The sequence below is a fragment of the Leptopilina boulardi genome, unplaced genomic scaffold (genome assembly GCF_019393585.1).
Source record: "Leptopilina boulardi isolate dan_hultmark-lab unplaced genomic scaffold, ZJU_Lbou_2.1 LbouV2_144, whole genome shotgun sequence".
NCBI lineage: Eukaryota > Metazoa > Arthropoda > Insecta > Hymenoptera > Figitidae > Leptopilina > Leptopilina boulardi.
The window spans coordinates 1,179,154-1,185,153 of NW_026137690.1; the positions used below are offsets into that span (position 1 = coordinate 1,179,154).

Here is a 6,000-nt window from a genome sequence, read left to right on the forward strand (position 1 = left end):
TTATTTGCTCAAATATGATTCCACAGAATCGCTAACGAGGCATCGATCCCATTTTTTGAGGTGTGTTGAAAATTGAAAAAAAATTTTTTTTTTAGAGTAATTTATTATCAAAAAAGACAAGAGATTTAAACCGGCGACGAAAGTAGATTTGAAAATGGCAAATAGTGGTTGTATTACAAGAACGTCGACGACGACGACGAATCAAATTCAACACGGAATATCCGTTTTAGAAATGAGCCTACCACACGGTCTTAAGGCCACGATACCATGATATGGTATATAGTAGCATTGCAGTGTATATATGGAGGTCGGTAATTAATCATTTAGGGTTAGGGGCACATGTGCAAGTCAAGGAAAGAGCAGCCCTCACGCCAAAGGAATAAAAGGCCAACTTCAATGTTTGACGGTGAAAATGTAAAGTGACTAACATCGACCACGACCTCCAATGTTCCGGAATGACTTTAAAGACCCTTATCTTTGGATTTTAACATCGTTTTTGATGTGTGTTTCAAATGAGGCTCTAATTGCTTTTCTACGTACTATAGGAAGTAGAAATAAAAATTATTCTACTACTGAAAAATGAATGTGAAACTATTTTTTTCGGGAACTTTTTTAGTACTATATATGAAAAAAGGTAAAAAAAATTTTCAAGAAAATAAGAATACTATATATGTATAGGTGTGTTCGGTATATTGTTATCGGGATCTTGATTTCGATATAATAGTCACTTTGTGACGGCAATCGTCTTCCGACACGCAAATGCATCACGCGTGCAGTATGTTATATCCACATATGTGTGTAATGTACACACTTTTAAAGAATAAACCCATAGGATTTTTTTTTCTCTTTTTGCGCTGACGCCTATGGCATAATAAAGCCAGTATAACATATAACGATAGCCCACTGATAAAACGTTGGAACGTTTAGGGGATTTAATAACAACAATTATTATAATAGTGGAGTTGACGTTGTTGGAAAATTAAGAACGTTATTATAATAACGATGTTAGCTTTTCTCTGGATTGAGGATATTTTTCATGATTTCTTTTTTAGATTGGCTACTACTAGTACTACTATGAAAATGTCTTTTCTGGTTTTCAAAGAAAACCTTTCTTCTTATTTTCTATCAAATTTTATTTAAATTGAAATTCACATTAAGTTTTTACATTTAAATAATTTACTGCAATTATAAAAATAATAAAAAAAATAAATAATAACTAATAAAATGTACTTGCTAGAATCACGAAAATATCTACACTGACATACTTCGAATATTTTGTTTGTCAATAATTATTATTTGTACAATAATAGTAATAAAGTAATATTTATAATTAATAACTTACCTACTTAATTGACTAAGATGTTCACACTGTCACAAATCGCCAAAAACTGAACATTTTGTTTGGCATCATCATCATCAAATTCGGATATTTTTTAAATTCAAAGAAAAGTGTCTTTTCTAGTTTTCAAAAAAACCTTTTTTTTAATTTTCTATACAAGATAAATTTATTTGGCATCATCAGCAAGTGTTTCTAATATTCCAAAAATATTCTCGTATTCATCATAATTCCATTTGAATTTAATTAATATTTCACCACAATCACGACAAAATAATAATAAATTTTTTTTTCTTCACGGAAGTCACACAAACACCTAATGATGAAGTAATTCCTTTTGTGCTAAGGGATATATATTGCCCCGCAAATAAATTGATGTAGTGTCAACTATAAAGGGTCAATTAACGCCCGGAGAAGGTCGATTTATGCGGGATCAATGAAGGGATCCTGTGTGTATCCTCTATCTCTAACAGGAGTATCCCATAAGTGTTTTCCATGAAAGCTGGAAAGCGCAATAATGAGTGTTCCTAGGGTTTGTGGTACGACCCAAAAAAAAAAGAAAAAAAAAACAAGAATCCTCAGGGATTTCCAAAAGGTTGTACTTGAAATTCTTGAGTTACCCTCAACGTTGACCAATGGAAGTACCCTTTTCTCATTTGCATAGGGCCAACACACCATCATCTCACTTACCACGATATTAAAAATTCAAATTGCAATTGCCTCTAAAATTAAAAGCGCTCTTGAGAACCAAAAAAAAAAGTCTCAGTTAAAAAGGGATATACAAATAAAGATATTTAGAAAAAAATTAATAATAAAAATGTATTTAAGGAAAATATCTATCATAATGAGGTTTTTTTTTATGAAACGAACAAAATCACTGACAAGAGATGAAAGGCAGTTTATATCAATGATCGATGGAAACGAAAAAGAAAGGAACACATTTGAGAAGGGTGCCTGACCCCTCATGTTTGGTGCGTTTAAGGTATATATTGTCATACCGAGGAGATATTGTTATAAAGACCATGTTTGGTGGCATTATGCTATTTTTGATTTTAAATTGATCATTCATGAAAAACAAAATTTTTATTCACAATTTAAATTAGATAAATCGTTTCCTTTGGATACACATACTAAAACATTAAGAATAGAAAATTGGATTGAATCTTCGAAAACAAAAAGGAAAAGAAGAGCAAAACCTGTATAGTGACAGATCCGTTTCCTTAAATCACGATAGAGTGAAGTAGCATGAGGTAATAAATCAGGAAATACGAGGTACCGAATTAGGAAATTGCCTGCTTAAAAACCGCAATGACGGTAATCCAGCGAGCGAGACTCAGGGAAAGCAGAAATAAAACTAAGTGGGGTGGAATAAAGCAGAATAAAATCAACATAATTCAATTGCCTCCATGTCCACGAAAATCAGTTTCTTTCTCTCAAGCTTTCATACAATATTAACACATTCTTTTAATTCACTTCTTTTTTTTTCTTTTTGTTATTTAATTTATATTTTGTCACATCGACAAACTTGATTATGTAAGTTATAGACAAGCTTAGTAAATTATTAATCGAAATTCAACAGACCAATGATAATAATCATCAACCAAATCAAGAGGGACAAACTTCCCTTTTCCGGTTGGAATACGAAATTATCTCAGAATGTTCCCAACAACAGTATAAACGAAACTATCGCGATTGTAATTATAACTGAACAGCTTGGACAGGCTTGGGACGAATGGTTCATCGAGCAGACGTTCCGCCTCGGGTGCATTATAATCCCCTAAGTAATTAATTATGTAATCCCCAGCTAATTAAACCTGTAATCTATACAAGCTGCCGTGCGACAAAACGTCTCCATTCGACGTATGATTACTGACAATCCCGCGCTATAAATTTCCCACTCAATCATCCAAATAATTCCTCTATATATCTAGTAACAATTTGAATATAAAGTCCATATATGGTGATCCCACCGCTGTCACCAAATTTTCTAATTATTCTCAAATGAAAGTAGTCTTAATAGATAAGAAAGTAATGTTTTTGTATTATCTGAATTATTATTTTAACATTTTTTTTTATTTTCTATCAGACATAAATTTGTTTGGCATCATCAGATAGCGATTCTGATATTTTTCGAATGCTTCTGATATTTTTGAATGAAAATGTCTTTTCTGGTTTTCAAAGAAACCCTTTTTTTCTTTTCATTCAAACATAAATTTTTGGTATCATCAGCTTGTGATTGATATTTTTGAAATTTAATTGAAAATTGTCTTTTCTGGTTTTCAAAGAAAACCTTTCTTTTTATTTTCTATCAAATTTTATTTAATTTGAAATTTACATTAAGTTTTTAAATTTAAATAATTTAATGTAATCATAAAAATAAAAATAATAATAGTTTTAATAAAATATAAATTTAAATAATATTTATTAAAACTTACTTGCTAGACTCACTGACGCTCCAGATTTTTTCAATTATCATCCTCCAACTCCATTAAATGATTACCCGTTCGACCTGATTTTACTCGAAGAATAATTCCTGCAACAAAAAAAGTAAAAACATTTAATAAAACAAATTAAAAATAATAATTAGCAATCAAACATTGTAACTTGATAATAATATATATATCAGCAGGGTTAAAAAGAAAATATGATTGATTTATAAAAGTGAGGCGTGCGTGCGATAGGGGTTTGCAAATTGTTCGCAAGGAATAATTTGTTAATCTGGGACACGAGGGGTCCATATATTAGATGCACGTTGGACTGTTGAAGAAAGACGGAAATATATTCCAGATTTAATCGAGATTTGAATTAATTTCTTAATCAGACATAAGTAGGCCACCGCCTATATATATATATATATATATATAAGATGCGGGCTTTTAAATCAAAGTGAAAAAAAAATTGCAACCAAAATGAAAAAATAATTTAATGAAGTTTATGTTTCAGATTGACGCTTTATGAAAGGACCAATCACAGAGGGAGGGGAAATTTGAGACACCTGTCGTACGCCACTAGTTTTAACTTGCCCAACCCTGTGGTATTTCCTGGAGGGGTGCGTGCGAGAACCTTGCTACGGTTATTACACGCGTCACGTGACTTAAGAGTCACGCACACATCACCGTTGTATTTTCTTCAAAAGAGTGAGAGAGAGAGAGAGAGAGAGAGAGAGGAAGGCGAACCTTATCAGCGTCCTTTATCTTGTCAACCTCTCCGATCAATTATACACTACTTGCATTTCTACATGCCAACGATCGTTATATAACCAAAGTGTAGTACCATCATAAAATACTTATTGTAAAAATTTTAAAAAGCTTCAAAATAAAAGATTGTATACATAAATAAAAATAGTTAACAATGTGTAAAAAAGAGATCTTTTTTTTAAGTTTTTTACATTACGTTTTTTATAAAACTGTTTTTCTTGAAAATTTTGTTAGGTTATTTTATAAAATTCGTTTTATTTTTTTTCGATGTTTTACTTTAATTTTTAAGTTGTATTTAGAATTAAAAAACAATATTTTTTTGAGGTCATTTTATAAAATGACAACTACTGTTACTGCTAGTAATATTACTACTACTACCACTATAGTACTACTACTATACTACTATTACTACTAGTACTACTTCTACTACTATTACTACTACTACTGTTACTTTGAATACGAGAAATATAAATTTGTTTTAACGAGATGTCTTTTCTGATTTTCTAAAATAATTTTTATACTTTCAATCAAACATAAAGTTTGGTTTCATTGGCAAGAACTTCTGATATTTCCTGAATGCTATCACAAATGTCTTTTCTGGTTTTCAAAAAACCCTTTTTTTTATTTTTTTTTTGGATGGAAAATAATGTAATAATGAAAATTTAAATAATTTAATGTAATAATAATAATAAAATATAAGTAATTAATAAAACTTACTTCTAGACTCCCTAAAATATTTATACTGTCACACATCACGAACAACTGAACATTTTGTTTGGCATCATCAGCAAGTGATTATGATATTTTTGAAACTTAAATAAAAATGTCTTTTCTGGTTTTCAAAAAAATCTTTTTTTTAATTTTAATTAAAATTTACATTAAGTTTTTAAATTTAAATAATTAAATAATAATAATAAATGAAACTTACTTGGTAGAATAACTGAAATATTTACACTGTCATACTTCACGAACAACTGAACATTTTGTTTGGCATCATCAGCAAGTAGTTAAAATGAAAATGTCTTTTCTGGTTTTCAAAAAACCACTTTTTATTTTTTATCAAATTTTACTTAAATTCAAATTTACATTAAGTTTTCAAAATTTAAATAATTTTATTTAATAGTAATAATAACATATAAATAATAATTAATAAAACTTACTTGTTAGAAAAACAAAAAAATATTTACACTCTCACACTTTACGAACAACGGAACATTTTGTTTGGCATTCATTAGCAAGTGATTAGGATATTTTTAAAACTTAAATTATGTCTTTTCTGGTTTTCAAAAAACAATTTTTTTTCAATTGAAAATAAATTTTGGTAACATTATCATCAGAAAGTGCATCTGATATTTTTCAATGCAAATGTCTTTTCTGGTTTTTAAAAATCTATTTTTTTTAACTTTCAATCAAACATTTTTTTAAAAACTATTTTCCATGAATTTCTTTTATGTTATTTTATCAAAT

At 29.2% G+C, this 6,000-nt stretch overlaps 1 long non-coding RNA gene across 1 annotated transcript in view; it reads left to right on the plus strand.

Moving 5' to 3' along the window:
• The window catches only part of LOC127291579 (uncharacterized), a 99,448-nt gene extending 94,751 nt beyond the window's left edge, over positions 1–4,697 (plus strand). Inside the window, exon 3 of the long non-coding RNA XR_007844615.1 lies at positions 4,280–4,697. This is a non-coding gene — a long non-coding RNA (uncharacterized LOC127291579). The remainder of the gene's footprint in view (positions 1–4,279) is intronic.
• Positions 4,698–6,000: the final 1,303 nt, after the last annotated feature.